This window comes from Desmodus rotundus, chromosome 7 (assembly GCF_022682495.2).
Source record: "Desmodus rotundus isolate HL8 chromosome 7, HLdesRot8A.1, whole genome shotgun sequence".
Taxonomy (NCBI): Eukaryota; Metazoa; Chordata; class Mammalia; order Chiroptera; family Phyllostomidae; genus Desmodus; species Desmodus rotundus.
Window position 1 is genome coordinate 31162795 of NC_071393.1, and position 19343 is coordinate 31182137.

At 55.9% G+C, this 19343-nt stretch overlaps 1 protein-coding gene across 2 annotated transcripts in view; it reads left to right on the forward strand.

Annotated features, from left to right (window-relative positions):
• Window positions 1-4630: 4630 nt before the first annotated feature.
• Window positions 4631-19343, forward strand: part of B3GAT1 (beta-1,3-glucuronyltransferase 1) — a 28796-nt gene continuing 14083 nt past the window's right edge. For both annotated transcript variants that reach the window (XM_045192657.3, XM_024557392.4), the window contains exon 1: window positions 4631-4986. The gene's annotated coding sequence lies outside the window, so the exon portion shown is untranslated. The remainder of the gene's footprint in view (window positions 4987-19343) is intronic.

The following is a 19343-nucleotide window of genomic DNA, read 5'->3' on the forward strand; positions in this document are numbered from 1 at the left end:
CAGCACGAGTCCTAGAACTAGATTGTCTGCATCAAACACCTACTTTGTCACTTACTGGACCTGTGACCTGGATTAAATTACCTAAATACTATGCTCCAGATTCCTGACCTATAAAATGGAACCTTATCATAAATGGTTCCTGATAAATAATACCTTATGTCATGGAATTAGTTAATGTACGTGAAGACTTAGAACACAAAGGGCCTTATCAGAGTTAGATTTTCTGATTGCTGTTATTTTCTGCCATATCTGTGTTCACAATTATTCCTGCTCTGTCGCTGCTGCCCAGCACAGTGCCCGGCATATAACAGCAGGCGTATAATATTACCCACACAAATAAAAGCATGTACACATGAATATTAACTTCCAGAGAAACCCAGTGAAAATGTGCTGGGACTGAGAGGAAAGGCAATGCACTTCCTGAGCTGCCTGGGGGTCAGGAAGGGCCACAGGAAGAGGGCAGTAGGGACAGAGCAGAGTTTAGACTGAGGCATCCCCTAGGATTTGCTCTCCAACTGACCCAGGCTCAGGTTGTAAGGGGCTCTGCAGGGTCTTGGGGAGAATGGGCTCTGGGAAGTAGTTAGGGAGTAGTTGGAGAGCATTTGCGGAGGTCAAGGAGCAACCTGGGTTGTTTTCACTTCCCCAAGAAGACAGAGACTCGTCCCAGCTTGCCTCCAAGAGGCACTCCTGCAAGTCACAAGGCTGTGCTCTCAGCCTCTCCTGTTTCTCTCAGCCACAGGAAAAACAAAGTAGAACAAAAGGTATGTTACTTACACAGTGTAAAGCAATGCAACTGAGCCCCTCCCGTGGATGCAGAGATTGGAGGGGCAGGGTCAGCCTTCTTACTGCAGCTCCGGCAGAATTCTGGCCCTGCTGAGTGAGGAGGGATAGAGGGAGACAGAAGGGGAGCTGCAGGTGTTTTGGAGAAACAAGAATGTTTGAGATCCAAAGCTCTGACCAGAGACCTCCTCATGAAGGAACCATGAGCTCAACACCCTCCCCCGCAATCAACTTAGGCACACCCATCCAGTGAGAGCCACTGTGGGAGAATTTCCTGGGTGCACTGCAAGGCTCGGCCCTCAGGTACTTGCCCGCCTGCCCTTCCTCCTCTCACTCCTGCCACTCTGCAGAGAGGAGCCCACGTGCTGTGTGAGGGGAGGGTGCCTCTTTGGTCATGTACACTCACTCACACCAAAAGAAACACTGCTGTGCATTGTTCCGGGGGGTGGCTCCTTCAGAGATGTGGGCTCCAGCGATTAGTTACAAAAGGCAGTGGGTCCCCAGCAGGCAGAGAGCAGCTCACTGGGGTCTGGGTCACCTCTCTGGGTGGTGAGCTGAGAAGTAAGGGTTGGTCAGGCAGGGAAGCACCACTGCCAATCAGAAGCAGACCAAAGCTCCTGCTGAAGAGCAGCAGAAGCAGGGGAACCCACAAGGGGAACAATTAACTGATAAGGGTAAACTAATTGTTATTCATATTAAATTAGGGCACCACACCAGTGATTTGGGGGAAAAATGGCAGAGCCTCCCAGATGTTTTTTGGGCTTTGCATTGCAGATGATGCTTTCATGGGACCATACTGGGAATCAGATTGTAGGAGCTGGTCCAGGACCAGAGTGGGGGCAGGGCTCCTGTCCTGCTTAACTACACAATAAACACATAACAGCTTGTCCCAGAGGACAGTACTCTTTGCATACTAAATATTTCAGTGCTAGGCTTTGGGGGCCTCTGAGGAGAGGGGCTCACTTCTGGCAGGGAAAGAGAGAGGAGGGGGAGATCAGTCATTCAGGGGAACCCAGGGCTGTTCAGGGGCTAAGCCATGGGGTGCACTAAATCCAGAATGTGAAGGAAAGAATTTCCATAGAGCTGGAGAGGTCAACAGGAAGATGGAGGAAAAGGGGTGGGAAGGAGGTAGTCCTGGCCAACCGCCTGGTTGGGAGGGACTGGTGTGTGCACGCATGCACCTGTGTGTGTGCAGGTGGGCACAGGTACGCACATGTGTGTCAGAGTGTAGAAGGGTACAACTGCATGTGTTTGCCTGCATGCCTGCTTCTGGGTGCATGTTTTGTGACTACATAGCTGTTTGTGGATTTGTGTGTGTTCACACACTTGGGGTGTCGCCAAAACTTCCCACTAAAACTAATGGTAGAGTGTTCTGTCTTCACTGAACCTTATTGTGCTAATTTCAATCCCACGGTATTGTTTTAAGTTGACTCTAAAAATTAATATTACAAAATTGTGTAAACAGAGCCTGGGGCCAAATTGCAAGCTGGGTCCCTAGAAGGGGGCTTATTATCACCATTGTTCTTACAAGAAGGGTAAGGGTAAAACTTGTCAACCTTCCTGTTCCATCTGGTTAGCTTCCCATAGGCTAAAGGGAAAGCCCCTGAGAACACTTACAGAGAGGGTCCAACTGGGCACAGCCTGCCAGGACTGTATAGGACCAGACTGTTGGGTCCAACTTCTGGTTTTATTGCTACTGAGGAGACTGGCTGTGATGGAAATAGTGTCTTCAGAATTCACCTGAACCCCAGGGCTCCACATGTCTTCCTCCCTGAGCTCCCCGCTTGGCGCCATGCCCTGTCCTGGGGAAACTAACAGAGAAATGGGTGAGATCTCTTACACAGGTACCCCATATGCTGCTGATGGGCCCTCAGCAGGTCACAGCTTCCTTGTTCGTAAAATGAGGGGCTGCAACTAGAAACTCTTCAAGGCCATTGCTGCCCTACTATTTGGTGATTTTTGACTGAGACTGGATGCAGCTGGAGAGGCAGTTTGTACTGCATGCAAACTGATGGTCAGGCCCTTCCTTTGTGACCTGTTCCCTCCCCTTTCCTGCTCCTGCACCTGCCCTTCCCCTCCCTCCAAGTGGTGCGGAGTCCTCGTGGGAAGCAGCATTTGGAGGTGGGGGAAACATGGTCTCAGGAAAGGTCCTCTTGGCAGTTTAAAGTGGCAAAGGTTATCTCAGTAGGGGAAGAAAAAGGCAGAGTAGGGCTTGCTGTGATTCCTGCTGCATTAAGAAAATGAGGAAATGGTCCTGCACTGTAGCAGGAGGTACTCAGGTCAGATTTGGAAGAACTTCCTTACCAGCAGCAAGGGCCATTAAACACAGGAACCGGAAGAGGGAGTGAGAGGGAAGGACAGCTGTCCCTAGAGGCAGTAATTATGAATTACCTACATTGTCAAATTTCTGTGGGATGGTGTGGAAGATGGGGCTTCTTCCATACCTAAGGTCTTTACCAAAATGGCTGATTCTAAAGCCACTGCCCTGACCCCACCCCTACCCTATCCTTCACCCCCCACACACATTCAGCTACTCACTGGAAGGAGCAAGGCCGGGCTTGGTACCGACCAGGGCAGATGACAGGAAAAGGGTCCTGTGGTTCCCAGCACCGGCCCACAGCACAGAGAAACATGGCTCCTGACAGTACGGTTTTGATCCCTCAGTCACAGGGTGTGGGAAGGAAGCATCCGACCTCGTGCAATACTCCCAGCTACTGGAAAACACTTAGGTACACCCTTAGGACAGCTGGGGCCAGAACTCCAGTGACAGGGGCCAGCCTTCTCTGTGGCTATGAAGAGGGCACAGGGTGGCCCTGATTACAGGTGTCCAGGAGGAGGACCAGCCAGGGGGTGCAAACCCTTAAAACATTGATGAGGATAGCTTCTAAGTCTCTGGCAACTTGACGAAAGAACACTTCGTGGCTGCCTCCACCCCATGCATAAATACATGCACACACATGTGGACTCACACAAACTCCCTGGTCACACAGCCCCCAGCCCACCCAACACACACAGGCAGGAGACACGCAGAACCCTTTTGCTCCAGCTCTGCTCCTCCATTGTCCCCTTCCAGCTCCCTCTCCACCCCACGCTTCGCCTCCCTGCGTTCTCTTGGGGACGTCCAGGGCGCTGTGCGAGTGGGCTGAGGCTGGCACGTGGCAGGTTGACATGCCCTTGGCAAGACAGCAGTTCCTACAGGTGGGGCTGCCAGGACAGGCGGGAGCCTAGGGGCCCATCCCCACCCCACCCAGGTACCCCTGCATCCTGGCAGGTGCCGCGTGCACCGTCATTTGCCACCTCCCACTGAGGGGTGCCTGAAGCCACGGAGGGCGCCGCACCCTCCCGCTCCTCATCTCCTCGTCTCCGTCCCAGAGAACCGCCCCCTAGCTCCCCAGCCCGGAAACAATCACCCTTTGAGAAAAGGCTGCCAAGCTGGGAGCCAGGAGCAGCCAGGATGGAGGCGGGGTGGGATGAGGGTGCATGCAGCGGGCCGGGCCAGCTTTAACTCTAGAGAGCCGAGGCCCCGGCTGCGTTCGCCGCCCGGCTGCTTCTGACCCCGCTGGAGCCCCCGCTTCCTCGCCTAAAGCTGGAGCCGCCTCTGCTGGGAAGGGTGTTGGGGGGTGAGAAGGGAGGTGCTACCAGTCCCAGGGGGAGGGTCCTCGCGGGCCTCCTTGAGCCCCCCGCCCTAGCTGGCGAGGTTGGTACCGACCATTAGCAGCAGGTCCCGCCGGCAGCCAGCGCTCGCTCGGGGGCGGGGAGTGGGGGTGGGGGCGGGGCAGGAGGCGCTGTCAGAGCCTCGACCGCACCGGCGCAGCCGCGGCCGCGGAGGGGACTCGGAGCCGGCCCGGTCGGCTCGGCTCCGGCCGCGCGTCCCGGCCCTCTTTGCCCTCCTCCCCACGCCTCCCCTCTCGGTCCCCGCCCCCCACGGTCCTTCCCCGCGCCTCCCGCGCGCTCCCAGGCTCAGTCCGCCGCCTCACTGAGCCTAGGAGGAGCCGGGCCGGGTAGCGGGGCCGGGCCGGAGCGGCGGGCGTGCGGGCGCTCGGACCCCGCGGCTATGAAGTGTCCCTTCGGGTCTCGGAGCCCGAGATCCCCCGGGGAGGAAGGCGCACGCGGCCCGGGGCAGCAACCTGGGGGCGCCGGGGCCAGGGTGTAGGGGCCGCCGCCCGAATGAACCTCGCCGGGGACGATCCGGACTCGCAGCCTCAGGTCAGTGACCCCCCTCGGCCCCCGCGGGCTCCGCAGCAGCGCACAGAGCCCCTTTATGCGTCCCCATCAGTACCCACGCCATGTCCTCCCGGGAACGCGCGCGCGCGCCTGTGTGTGTGTGTGTGTGGTTGTGTGGTTGTGCGCGCAGCAGAGACAGCTGGAAAAGGGGCTGGAAAGGCCGGGGCTGGGAGCCACTGCCCGCTGCACAGGGGCTTCCAAACAAAACCTGGGTGATGCCTGCCCTCCTCAGTCCAGCATCAACGGATGAGCTGGTTCTCAGTAGCTTCTAACATCTGGTCCAGGCTCTCAGCTTTCCTGTCCCTTTCCACTCAGCAGGTGGTTCCTGGTGGCCCAGATGAGTCAGGGCTAGCATCCCCGCTGCACCCCTGCTCCCTAGCAGTCATCTCCAACACTCTGAGGCCAGGCGCTCTCAGATGAACTCCTCAGGGGTCCCAACCTCCGCAGCTCTGCAGCTCTGCTGGGGAACTCAAGGGGCTGAGAGGTAGCAAGTGTGGCAAAGGGTCCTTGGGAACTTCAGTATAGCAAGGAGGCATGAGCAAGTTTGCCACCTATTCCTCTGCACCTGGGCTCAGACCTGAGGTCCTGATTCCTCCAAAGCCAGAGTGTATTTCCAAAAAGGAAGCTGAGAGGTGAGGCAGATGAGGAGAAAGAAGCCACAGGATCTAATAGTGCTGGGAAGAGATGACAGCCTGGTGCCAAGCAGATAAGGTCAAGAACCACCCCCCCCCATCCTGACACATACACAGACAAACACATAAATAAGGTCTTGACTAGCCTCCCCTTCCTCTTCCTCCCCTGTCCTGGCCTAGACTCAGCCTTGCACACTAGTTGGATGGATTCTTGTAGAAGCTGGGGCTGAGGGACTCAGAGGGTTTCTGAGCATGGGAGTCTGAAGGTGGCCTGCCCCATGCTGGTGGTGGCAGCTCTACCTGCATGAGCCCCAGGCTGGGTGGGTGCCCGCTGGGACTTGGAGCTTGGTTTTCATGGTGTACACTGCGTGAGAGGACTGGTTGGGTGGTGACGTCTCCATGCAGGTAGCACTTTGAAGTCACTCTGTGGGGACAGGAGGCACACAGCTTCCTGAGTCGCTGGGTTTTCTGAGATTTGTCTCCTGTGCCTTCTGTCTCCCCACTTCTGCCAATAGCCCCCGCAGAGGTAGAGACATCTCCTCCCAGAACCTGCTTAGTGGTGATTGTTGGCCATGCTGGACTTACGTCAAGTTCCCACTTCCTTCACAGTGAGCAAAGACCTTTCCCCACAAAGCCTGCAAAGAGACTATCCACTCTGCCCTGTCCATGCCTGGCACTCCCAAAGGTTCTGGAGCTGCCTGCCATTTCTTTCCACCCATTTAGGTGGCAGCAAGACGCCCGCTAGGGCTAATGGAACAGGGAGGGTTAGTGGGATTGAGCCCCATTCAGCCCAGCAGCCAGGTGGCTTGCTGTGCCCATTTCTGTCCCTGACCCCTAGAGGCTGGGGAACCACTTCATGTTCAGGCATGTTGGAAGTTCATGTCTGCTGGGTTGAAAATGTTCATGTAGGTTTCTGGGTGAGCAGTCAGCTGCAGGTAAACCGCTGAAATGGATCGGTTCCAGTGACAAGACTGGCACCTGTGTCAGAGACCAGGGGCTCCAGAGAAGGATAGCTGTGGGGCCAGCCCCCTTCCCTGCCTCAGGCCCCTGCTCAGAGCTGGGTGTCGTGCAGTAGTGTTTGAGCACTGAGGGGACCATGCTGGCTGGCTTCTCCTGGTTGTGGAGCACAGGTTATGGGGCAGGTTGGGAGCTTTGCAAGTGTGAGAAAAGCAGAGGGCAGGCTCCCAGGGAGGCAGGCTCTAGGATAGGGGAGAATGCTGGTTTAGTTTGGCACAGAGATGCCCAAGAGCTCCCCTCTGCTGGGAACCCAGGGAAAAGAGAGGCAGGACTGAGGAAGAGAAAGAATCCGAGAGAATCCAAGGCAGGTAGACAAGCTAGCATAAGGCAACAGACAAAAGACACAGGGGCACGCTCACAGAACAACAGAACAGAGGGAGGCCCAAAAGCAGAAGTCAGGCGGGCCCAGATCACCCTCCTTATCAGTGGTCATCCACCAGGGCAGGGAGGCCTCTGGGTAGAGCAGTCAGTCTCCTGAGAAAAGCTCTTGCTGTGGCTTTGGTGAATTCCAGAGCAGTGCAGAGGGAGGTGTGAAGGCAGGAGGGGGACTAGTAGTGAGGGATGAGACCCAGGATGAAAGGCTAAAGGCTCCCAAGCCCTGGCCTCTGCCTCATCTCCCCTCCTGGTCCTGGAACATGGTGGGATGAGAAAGGGCATGGAATCTGAGGAGACGTAGCATTTGGGGAGAAGGAAAAAGAAAACCCTCCTTCGTGCATCCCCCAGGCCTCCAGGCAAGACGAGCTTTGGGGGCCCCGCTGCAGAGCATCCCAGTACAGGGGAGAGTGCAGTGCAGAGCCCGGGCTTGCAGCCAGGGCAGGGTCCTTCCTCAGCTCCTTCAAAAACCAGCTGGGGGACTTCGTGAAAAACGGAGCCCTCTAAGTCCTGGTTTCCTGCAGGCCTGGAAATTGAGGAACCCACTTCTCACCAGGCTGTTTTATGTGAAGGGCTAGATGAATGTTAATTTAATGTCTTTATTTTCTGTACCCTCCCCCACACCCCTGCAAGGTCTGGGTAGCTCTAGAATTAGAGGTGCAGTTCCCTGGCCAGCCCTGGAGCCCATCACCTTGGAGTAGGCGCTTCCTCTCCCATGCACCCCACCCATCTGATCCGCCCCACCTCCAGACTCATCCTCCTTGAGGCCCACCTGGGACGTGCCTCTGTCACAGTGACACTCTCAGTGTCCCCTTGCTGAACAACAGCAACAATGATGTTTTCCTGTCTAACTAGTGGTGAATGTAATTATTAGCTGATGCTTGTCTAAAAAACTTCATGCAATTTGCAAGGGCTCCAGATCTGTGGCCTCTCGTCAACGTTGAGAGATGTCACGGTGGACAGAGATCAAGAGGTCACACAGGCACTGACTGAGCACCTACTGTGCTCCAGGCTCTGGGGCAGCGCTGGGAACACAAAACATCAACTAATCCAAAATTGAGGTTTTTCTATTTAGCTTTGGAAGGGTTGTGTGGGTTGCTTTTTTTTTTTTTTTTTTTTTTTGCAGCTACAGCAAATTTACTTTTCTAATGAGGTTTAGCTCCAGCCAATATTAAAATGAGTCTGCACTCCCTGCGCACAGCAGCTGACAGCAGGGCCGGCAGCCTCCCAGCCAAGTGCCTGGGAGGGATTAGGGCTCTGCCACTGACAAGCCCAAAAATGGAGAGTCTCAGTCTGGGTTACCAAGAGTTGATTGGATTCAGGTATATATATGCCTTGCCCACCAGGATAAGGGTCCTGAAGCTCAGTGTTAGAGCTCTGGGCAGGGTTTCTCTCTCCTTGTAGGTGGGGAGTGTGAGCCATTATTTTTGCCCCATGAAGGACAGAAGGGTAGAGGGAGCCGAGAGAACAGATCCAAGAAAGCACAGCCTTGGGTGTTAGAGGTGGATCATACTTGAGATCGGGGGCGGTTCTGCTGATCCTCCCCGAGTGGTGCATCCCTTCCCTCTCTCCTTCACGTCCCTCTGTCTTGTTTTCTTCTTAATGAGGCAGTTGGGCAGTCTGGCTTCTGAGGCACGAGTCTCTTTAGTCTCAAGACTCCAGGCTGTTCATTCGGCCACCGTTCAGAGCCCTCAGAGTCCAGCACTGGATACGGGACTGGCTGCCTTGCCTGCACAGTGGGCAGTTCCTTAGCCATGCCAGCCACTTGCTAAGAGCCCAGTGGCCTCCTGGGGCTAGTAGCTGCCACCTTGGGCCACATGGGCACAGAATATCCCCAGCATCACAGAAAGTTCACAGAAAATGCTGCTCTAGACTTTACCGGGAGTAGCAAGGTGGCCAGGAGCATGGATTCTGGAGATCAAGCAGCTGGACTCAAATCCCAGCTCTGCCACTTACTACTGTGTGGCCTTGGGACATTACTTAACCTCTCTGTGCCTCATATTTCTCATCTCTAAAATGGGGATAATAACAGGATGTTTATGAGGAAGGAATGAGTCATTCTAGTTAATCAGGGTAATCACTCAGAGCAAGCAATAAATAGTAAATGCTTTGCTTAGAGATTTTTATTGCTCATTTAACAATTCCTTTAGTAAACACTTACCGAACAGCCTACTTTACGCCAGGCATGACCCCAGATGCTGGGGCCATCAGTAATCAGTATGTGCTCTTGCTGCCCTCGCTGCCCCTTCCTCGGTTTCCTCACCTGTGGTGGGAAGTTAGCTAGATAATGACCCCCGCGCCACTCACCCCATCTTGTGAAAGGAGATGAGATGAGAAATGAGTCCTCCTTTGTAAGTGAACAATGCCAGATAAACAGGGGTTAACATTTTTGGAAGTGAATTCAACTACATTTCTGTTTTATTGGAACCATTCTCACCAAAAAGTACCTCCCAAGCCCCCATACATTCAAAATAAAAGAAGCAGAAAAGGTCCCAGCTACTACCAGCATCCTGTTGAAGGGGGAAGGGCGGAGCTGGAGGGGCCGTCCATCTCTGAGCTCCGCCCATCCCTGGTCCCGAGGGAGGGAAGCAAGCAGGGCAGCCACTGCCGGGACAGGAGGTGGAGACCAGCCAGCGGCCCAGTTCTAGTCGCACTGCGTCAGCAACACACTGCGGGACAGACCCCTGTGGGGCCTCACTTTCCTCATCCAAAATATGAGGATCGTAAAGCACGTGAGCATTTCCCCACCTAAATTTTACCGCTCATTGGTAAGCTAGAGAAGTCCAGAGAAGGAGGGAGCCTTCAGCCAAGCACCTGGGAGGCACAGTGGAGAGGAGACGTGCCTGAGGAGCAGGAACTTGCCATCGGCAGTCACAACTAACGGCAGACATGGGAGACTGGCTGGCCTCCCAGGCTGACCCCAGAATTAGGGTTCTGTGACTTTAGGTTGCCTCTTTCTTTGGGTAGATAAGGAAACCAGGCCTCAGAGAGGTTCCGCTCTTGTCTCAGGTCACACAGCAGTTCAGTGCCTTGTTCTAGAGTGTGACTTAAGTCTCTGGCAGGACAGCGAGGTACAGAGGGCAGCGAGGGCAGCCCCCCTGAGACTTGGGGCTAAGAGGCTGACACTGAGACCCCAGGACACCCTGCCCCCGAGCTGGGCCAGGCCTCCCCTTTCCTCCTCTGACAATTTCCCTGGGGAACCAACTTCAACTATCCCTGACAGGGCCCCAAGGAAGGTCAGATCCCTCAGGCCACAGGCAACCCATTAAAAATACATCCCAAACCTTAATGAAATCCGTGCAGCACCAGCCTGCTGCAGTGTGCCCGTGCATGCCATGACCAGGGCGGTGTGCCCACACATGCTCTGACCAGGGCGGTGAGGTCAGCCTGCAGATCGTCGGGCTGGGCGAGCTACCCGGGGCCCTTGAGACTTGCGTTCTGTGGCTGCCTGCAGTCCTGGTGTGGCATGACCAGCGTCCTGATGCCCTCGGAGGTAAGTGCCTTCTCCCAGAGGTGTTAGTTCTCTGTCCGCTGGGAGACGAAGATAATGGAATCATGCTACCCAGGTCAGCAGGCCACACTAATGACTTTTAGGAGACACCACCTTTGTGTGACGCATAGGTTTAATTCCCACAACTCAGTCCCCGGGGTGCTGCCGACCTCTCCTCTGCCACTTTATGCATAACGTAGAGCAGGAGGGGCAGCTCTTGTTCCACTGGGGAGTTCTGGCCGGCACTCACGTGGCACCCACTGTCACAAGCCCAGGACCCTCCCTGCCAGGCAGCAGGTGGCTCATGCCACCAGCCTCCCTCAGTTGATGTACAGCCCCTGGGGTGGTATTTTCTTTTTCCTTCAGTTTCTGAATTTCAGCTGAAGTATGACTCGCCTAACTCATCACTTGTCGGTGGTAACTTCCTCTCCACCCGTAAATCTCTCTTTCTGGGCACAGGTGTCCCAGCTGTTCCCAGCCTCCACCCCTCCCAGGCCCCACAGCCGGGAGACACAGCGGCTGCTGTGCGTGTGTGTCCGTGTGCACACGCACACACACTCCAGTCTGTCCTGCTGCTCCCCAAGCAGGTGCCCTCCTAGGCACACCCTGTTCCTATTCTTCATGGTGACCCTCCCACACAATTCAGCAGGAAGGTGCACCCAGCAGGCCCATCTGACACCCCACGCAGGTGCCCACCCCAGCCCTACTGCACAGAAAGCCTCCTGACCCCACAGCTTAGTGTCCTGGCCTCAAGGGGTGTGTCATTGTGGAGGGGTCTAACCTGACCTCCCAGGCGACAGGGTTTGGTTCTGTTTTTAATTGTGGTTAAAAAACCACATAACATAAAATTTACCATGTCAATCATTTTTAAGTGTTCAGTGGTATTAAGTACTTTCATATTGTTGTGTGGCCATCCACACAGATCTTTCCATCATGCAAACTGGAAACTATTTGTGAAACAACAACTTCCCACTTCTCCCTCCCCCCAGCTCCAGGTAGCCACCATTCCATTCTGTCCCTCTGAGTGACCCTTTTAGGTACCATCCATAACAGTACCAAACAGGACTATTTGTCCTTCTGTGACTGGCGTACTTCACTCAGCACAGCATCCATGAGGTTCAGCCCCGTTGCAGCCTGGGTCAGGAATTCCTTCCTTTCTCAGGCTGCATAGTATTTGATTGTATGCATACACCGCATTTATCCAGTTGACCGGTTCTTTGATGCCAGGCCAAGAGCAAAAAGGGCTCAGTAACAGTGGTTCTCCCCATTCACCCTTCCCACTCAAAGGCCATCAAGGTAGGGGTCGGGTAGATACCTGCAGGCTCTGAGTTAATGTACATCCCAGGCATTGAGAACACAGAGGGGAGAATGGTGTCAGGTTTGGTCCTCTGGTTGCTTCCTCCACCACCCAGTGCTGACTGAGCATCCTGAGTGCCTAGCGCCTGTGTGACTGTCTGCAGGGTGAGTGCACCTGCCAAGTCCTTAAAGGCCCAGCAGCACGAGCTCGGTAGGTGGGGGCAGTGAGAGGAGGAGCATTCTAGGCAGAGGTGATGGCTGCTTTCTGTTGTAGGTCCCTCCCTACCCTGCCACCTTCCTGAGACCCTGGGATAGAACTCTGTCCCTTACTCCCAGAATGTCTCTGGGGGCTGGAGCTCTGGGTGACCCTGAAAGGCCCTATGAATGTGGCAGGCCTTCCTTCGCATGTGCCTTTGTGGTGTTCAGCTCCATCTCAGCCTCCCACAGCCGCCCTGCTGCTGGCTATGTAATGCATGGCCTATATAACGAAGTGTCAACATCTCTACCCTCCGTCTGGGGGCTGATACTTAGGGACCTCCATTCGCCACATTCAGGCCTGCTTGCCCTCTTAGGCTGGGCTCCCACCTGCCCCCCCCCTCACCTTCCACACCTTTTGTTAACTATTTCTTATCCAGGCAATAGGGTTGACTGATTCTGCAGGAGGAACCTAAGGGGTAGAGCAAAAGTCACAGAGTCAGTGGGGGAACTGGGGAAGAAAGGGCAGGAAATTACAGGGCCCAGCAGTCTGTGGCCCTAGACTCCCACAGATGGCCAACTCAGCCCCAAGGCCATGAGAGGACCATTCTGGAGGCAGGAGAAGAGATGAAAAAGTGACAACTGAACTTTTGAACCCTCAAGCCCTTCCCTTACTGCTGGTCTCTGGGCAGGGACACAGGACTCTTGGGGGCAGGGGGAGGGCATGGGAGGTATCTGAAGACCAGGGCAGGCCCAGCTGTCTGCCTATGGCAAGGCCTTTCAGGCCCCAGCTCGGTTTCCAGATCTGTAGAGGAGGGGCATGGGCAGTGCCCGCCTAGCGTGCTGTGCCGAAGCCACGATGGAAAACCTTAGTGCAAGTGCCAGCCAGGGGGAGTGGCGGGGCCTGGAGACCCCAGTAGGGCAGGGGAGCAGGGCCAGAGTTCCCAGTTCAGAGGCATGGCCTCCCCACATGTGGCCAATCTCCCTTCTCTAGGTGCTTCAACCACTGTGCACACACCCGGCTTATCCCCCTGCTGCTACATGCCAATGTGCCTGCTCTCCCGGGGCTCCAGTCTTGGCATGGCCCCACCCTTGGAGAGAAGAATCTCTAGAAAAACTGCCCCAAAGGCCTATGAGCACTGGCCCATTAGGAAGGAGCCGAAGTGCCCTTTTCTCTCCCTTCTCTTCCAGGCACTTGGACCCAGCTGAATTTTAAAGCCAGGTGGTGTAGTTATAATTACTATTCTATTTTATACTAGTGAACCTTCTGAGTGCTGTGTGCCAGGCCTCATGCTAGATGTTTTCCATGTATTCCCTCATATGACCCCCAAAACAGCTGGTAAGTTACAGATAAGGAAATTGAGTCACGGCCTACTGGTCCAGCTTGTGCTGTGTGCCAGGGCCTGGACCTTGTGGTGGGATCCAAATGCAAGTCAGGCCTGGGGGCCCCAGAGGAGCCCCTGGCCCAGGAGCTGGGACAGAAAGGAAAATCGGCAAGTGCACAGCAGGTGGTGGGGTTGAGCGTTGGCCTCACAGGGCACTGTGAACAGCTAGGCCCAAGCAGGAGCACAGCTGGGGAAGGCTTCCCAGAGGGGCGCGAAGCCCAGGGGGGGTCTCACCTGGTCGGCACCCTCACCCAGAACCACAGACACCGAGGGAAACTGAGGCCTGAGGCTGAGAGCGGTCCAGATGACAGGAGGGTGGGAAGGACAGTGCAGTGGGGAACAACTGTCCTTGGCTGCTCACACCCTCCCTTCCTGAAGAGCACAGCTATTTTTCCAGCCCACCCATGCTGCAGACCCTTTGCCATACTCACCAGGTTCCCTAGCCTACATGGTTCTGGCCCCAGGCCTTGCCCTCCGGCCAGCCGAGGGGTTCAGTGGGTTCCCAGTCAGCACACCCTGTGCCAGGCTGCACACTTCAGGTCCACGCAACAGCCATCACTCCCGCCCAGCTCAAGCAACAGTCTCCCTGGGCCTGCACCACGGGTGAGGTGCCCCTCCTAGCTGCCAGAGCCCAGGATGCTAGGGTGCTACAGCCTGCCTGCCCCTCCCTGTGCCTACCCCATGCCCACCTGTGCTGGGCAACCTGCAGAAAAGGAGGCCACCCCAGGGTTCTTAGTGCTACCTGTCCACTAGCAGCTGTTGACTTGCTTGTCTGCCCCCTACTGTTTAACTTGCATCCAAATCTGCTGAGGCCTCATCTCCAGCTCCCTCCACCCCTGCCCAGTCAGCTGTCTGTGCTGGCCTGTGCTCATGGGCCTTTACCACTCGGGGGTGGAGCACCACCTGCAGACATCCTGAGCTGCCCTCACAGGGCACTAGGTATTGCAGAAGGCTGAGAACTGGACAGGAAAGGCTGGAATGTTCAAGAGCATTTTGCTATAACCATATGCAGAATCCAGGACAGGACCATATCCTGGCATGGCCTTGACCTATGACCTGTGGGGAGATATGCACTACCAGTTCTTACCAACCTGTCTCCAAGGGTGCGGCCAGGCTGCAGAAGGCAGAGGGTGTGGGCAGGTGTTCCTCGCAGCAGTAGGGAGAACCCCTTTGCACCCAGGCTCCACAGGAGCTGTTCTGGCCTTGCTCATAGAGGGACCCTCACAGATTTCATGCAGGAGCCAGGGCTGAACCTGCAAGTGGGCATTGGGGAGATGCATCCTGCCCTTGGCACTTGCTCCCACAGCCAGGTGCCACACAGCAGGTGGCAGTGGGCTCTGGTCAGGGGGACCACTGCCCACTGCGCCAGACCAGCCCCTGACCTTGCCTGTAGCCGATGCGTTTACTCCTGCTCTCGTTTCGTCAGCTCAGCAAACCTCAGAGGGCCCTAGTTTGCATAACAAATTGTGTGGTCAGGCCCACGCTCAGGAGCAAGGCCAGGGTAGGTGACCAGCCCCAACACCTGCTGCAGGCGCCCAGGCTAGGAGAAGAAACCCAGGCTTCCCCTGAGCCCAGCACACAGGCGGGGGAGCGACCCTGGGAGGGAGCCTGTAGGGGACTCAGGCCAAGAGAGGTGACAGCCACTCTCTCAGGGCCCCTACCAGCCAAGGAGCAGACCTCGACCAGGGCTGTGATCAGGCCACTGTCTGACTGGACCTGGGACACCTGGGCCTCAACCTGCTCATGTCTCAGTTGCTTCATCTGTAAAATGAGAACAAAGCTTTGGAATTACGGTGTTTGGTGCTTACACGAGATGACCCATGTAAAACCACATGGGAAGTCATGAGTCACCACTGAGCGTAAGCTGCTGTGTTAGCAGCAGTTTGGGGGGGAGGCTGCCCCATCCCCCACCTCACAGAAAAGTGAATTGGTCTCCCCCTCTGTGTTCTGGGATCTGAGGTCTCATTTGGACAGAGACCCAATCACAGGATTCTCCAACGAGGCTCAGAAGTAATATCCAAACCCAGCCGAGTGCGTGCATACATGTGCCCATGAGCACACGTGTACTCACTCAGATGGGGGGCTGGCCAGGAGCACGCATGTGCATGCACAAGTGTGTGAAGAAGTAAGCTGCTGCTCTGGGAAATCGCTCAGAAAGAGGCTTCGTGGTTTGCTGAGTCCGCCTCAGTAAGCCCTCAGAAAGGGATCCTCAGCCACAGCCACTGTCCTGAGTGGGTCTAGGGGTGCCTCAGTCACCTTTGGCAGGCTGACACCTTCCTGAATCGGGTGGCTTTGAGAGAGCAGATAGGCACGGACACCAAACAGAGACTGAGGGTTCCCCAGGGCAAGGACCTTTGGCACCAGCAGGCCCAGGGACACACGCGTCCCCACACTGGGTGAAGGTAGAGATCTGGCAAAGAGGAGCTGCAGGGGTCAGAGGCCAAGTGAAGAAGCAAGGATGCAGCTGGAAGGAAGGAAGGGGGCTTGTTAGCTTGTGAGGGGCCAGGCCTGGCTGGCTTTGCAGGCATCTTGGCTCTAAACTGAGTCCCCTTCCCTTGGGGCTGTCCACCCCCCTCTCCCGGGCTCTGGAGGGAATAGGAACTACCACCTGAATGGGCCAGGCAGGTCTGCTTACTTTCTGAGTTGTCCAGGTGCTGCGCTGGCCTGCAGAGGTCAGAGACTGTTGTGGATGGAAGGTAGAAAGGAAACAGGAGAGCAGGCCATCAGAGCACCGGGAGAGGGGGCGTGGCAAAGCGCCTTCAATGCCAAGCCAAGCGTGTTGCAGTGGGGGAGATACGGAAGGTTCTGAGCATAAGCAAGCCAGTACGGTGGGGCGGGCAGTGGGGTGGACTCTGAAGAAAGACCACGGTGGGAGACCATGGAAAGATCACGGTGGGAGACCAGTGAATGAGGAGTAAGAGCTCCACACTGGATATGGAGAAACTGAGGCTGAGAGAAATCAAAAACCTCTCACCGAATAAGGCCAGAGTTAGCCCTTGAGATGGGCAGGGGTCCCTTCTGAGTATCCCAGCCACTCTTGCTCACCGCCTCTGCTTTAGTGGGTGAAATGGGACCCACTAAAGCCCGCACCAGCCTCCCAGCAGCCAGAAGTGCAGCTGAGGGACTTAGAGGGAAGCAAGGCTGAGCAGATGGCCTTCAGGCCCTTTCCAGGTTGGTCGTTACAACAGCTCTTGTTTATTGGCATCAATAATGTGCCATACAGTTTATATCAATTTTTTCTTAATCATCCTGAAAATCTAGTGGGGAAAGCACTGTCTTTATTCCCAGTTTTCGGATGGGCAAACACCATGGCTCGGAGGTCACCTTACCCAAGTCACACTGCACAGTAGAAGAAGGCTGTCTGACTTCGGGGTCTCCCCCACCACCCTTGGGCAGAGGGAGCAAAGAAAGACGGGGCGACATAAGGGAAAGCTGTGACTGCTCAGGTTCTGCTGGCAGCCTCAGAAGCAACAGGGGCCAGACAGGAGCTGAGGGCCAGCAGGTGACCTGGCCTTCCTGCTGTGGTGGACAGACTCTAAGATGTCCCCCCACGGCCCCTGATTGCTGCTGCCCACACCTGTGTGTGAAGGCTTCCCTCCTGTGTGGATGACACCTGGGGCAACAGTGATGGGCCATCGCTCCCCCGACCATACTGGGTTGTGCAGGACTCTGCCTTGTTGGCAGACCTGCTCTAGGGCCCCTCTTTGCCCGTGTGATGAAGTAAGTGGCCACACTGGAGCGACCCACGTGGCAAGCTGCCTCTAGGAGCTGAAGGCAGCCTGCAGGACATGCAGCCTTCGTCAGCCCTGTGACCACCTGGTGCGGGACTCTGCCCATAGCCTGAGCTGTCAGGAAGCAAGCCCTTCCCCAGGCAGTCCTCTGGTGTGGCAAGCACAGCCCAGCCAACACCTGGCAGCCAATGCAGCCCTGAGCAGAGGCCCCTGCTAAGCATGCCTGGGCTCTAGACCCTCAAAATTGAAGATCAGAGACACATGTCTTTTTAAGCTAAGCATGCAATGACCTGTTAGCAGTAGAAAACAAGTGCCTTTGTTTTGGGAGCAATGACTTTCTTTTCAAGAAGCTGGTGTGGCCACTAGAATGGGCCTGGCGCAAGGATGGAAACAGTGCAAGGAAAGAGGGAAAGGACACTTTCCAAGACCTGGTCCAATAGCGGTGCCACCTGGGCGCAGGCGTCTCTGCAGGGACTGCTCTCCGGCCCCACAAACTCCAACGCTAGCCATGCCTGTCACTGAGAGGCCACGCGCCGCTCTCTGTCAGTCTGACTGGGACTGTCCGCTGTCCTGTGGGTGATGAGTACGTTCCTGCTGAGCACCACCCCTCGCCCAGTCCCAGGCAGTCGGCCCCCCACCGGACCCACTTCATGGTGGCTCTCACAGGGCTGCTCCATCAGGCCTGTGTCTTCCAGCGAGCTGTCTCCCACCCGCTGTGCCCTGCCCCGCCCCCACTGTTGCGGATCTGGGCCATCTGTGTGCTCAGGCCCCAGCCTAAAGCAGTGACATGGTGTCCCCACAAAATGAAACACCTGGGTTTTGCTCCGAGGGCCTCCTACACGAAGGCCTGTGGTGAGTGGAGACCATGAGCTGCTTGATTCAGGGGCTTCAGAAAAACCTGCTACAGCCAGTATCCTATCTCCTCAAACTCCCACAGCGAATCAGAATGGACTTGTGCTTGCACAGACAGCACCAAACCCAAAGTTTCCTTTTTAACTGAAACAGAATCCAAAGGCTGTATGTGGGGAAAAGGAAGAAGGGGTCGGCGGGGTGGCCGGGCAGGCGGCAGAGAAAAACTAAGGAACTACCTGAAAAAAACAATGAATTGACACTGCTGGGCTGGAAGAAAACCAAAGCATAAACGTGTGCTTTGCACCACACCTGGACTGAACTCACACTTCCCATTCCCAAGCCTTTGGCTTGGTTTTCCGGTGAGAAGGGAACAAGATGGTGTGAGATCTGGAGTCCACACTGCTGCTGCCCTTCCTATCACAGTGGTCCAGGAGTGAGAGTGAGCAGGGGCCAGGACAAGAGGCAGGACACGGACCTCGGCAGGGCTGGGCCCTCCTCTCCTTGGCACTGCACCCCGAGTGCAGGGTGGGAGCCCCTCCCTGGAGCCCTCTGCCTGGATACCAGCTGGCAGAGCAGAGTCTGGGCCCAGCAAGCTCAGGGAGCTCTGGCCCTGAGCAGGTCCTGAGAGACCCGAGGCAAGTGCTGGCTCTGCAGTAGGGGCAGCAGCATGAGATGGGGTTGCACCAATTCAGAGTCCAGAGGCCTAAGCTTGAGCGGCCCTGAGGGCAATTAACTCCGGGACCTGGAGCTGATTACGCATCCCTTCTAAGCCTCAGTTTCCTCATTTGTGAAGAGGACACTGCCCCGCCTGCCCCCCAGGGCGCTGTGAAGATCAAACGACCAGACTTTACAAAAACAATAAATCCTACTGGCCCAGCACCGGGATGTTACTGAGAAGGGTTGCAATTCCAACTCGGCATCCCACGAGGACTTCAGTTCTTTGAGTGGAATGAACTGTTGGAGCCCTGTCCCCTACTCTCCCTTCTGCTGCAGATGGTGGGGGCAGGGGAGGAGGAAAAGGAGGGGTGGCCTGGAGATGGTAGGGGAAGCCGGAGCCAGTGGCTGGAAGCCAGGGCCAGGTGGGGGTGGGGCAGCTGGTGGCCAGGGCTACAGGAGGACAAGGCTGGGTTAATGAAGTATGGATTGGCTGGACCAGGAGCTGATTAGCTCTGGCACTGGGCTTTTCCTGAGCAGAGGTGGAAGAATCAATGCTAATCCCTTGATCCATTTAGGGGTTCCTGTCGGTCTCTGGGACAAATCGGTGCTTCCCGTCCATGGGGGAGCTGGAGCTGCAGCCTGGACTAGTATCCATCGCCCATCTTCTTTTAAAATTTCCCCTTTCAGCCTCCCGTCGCCACGCCCCTGCTCC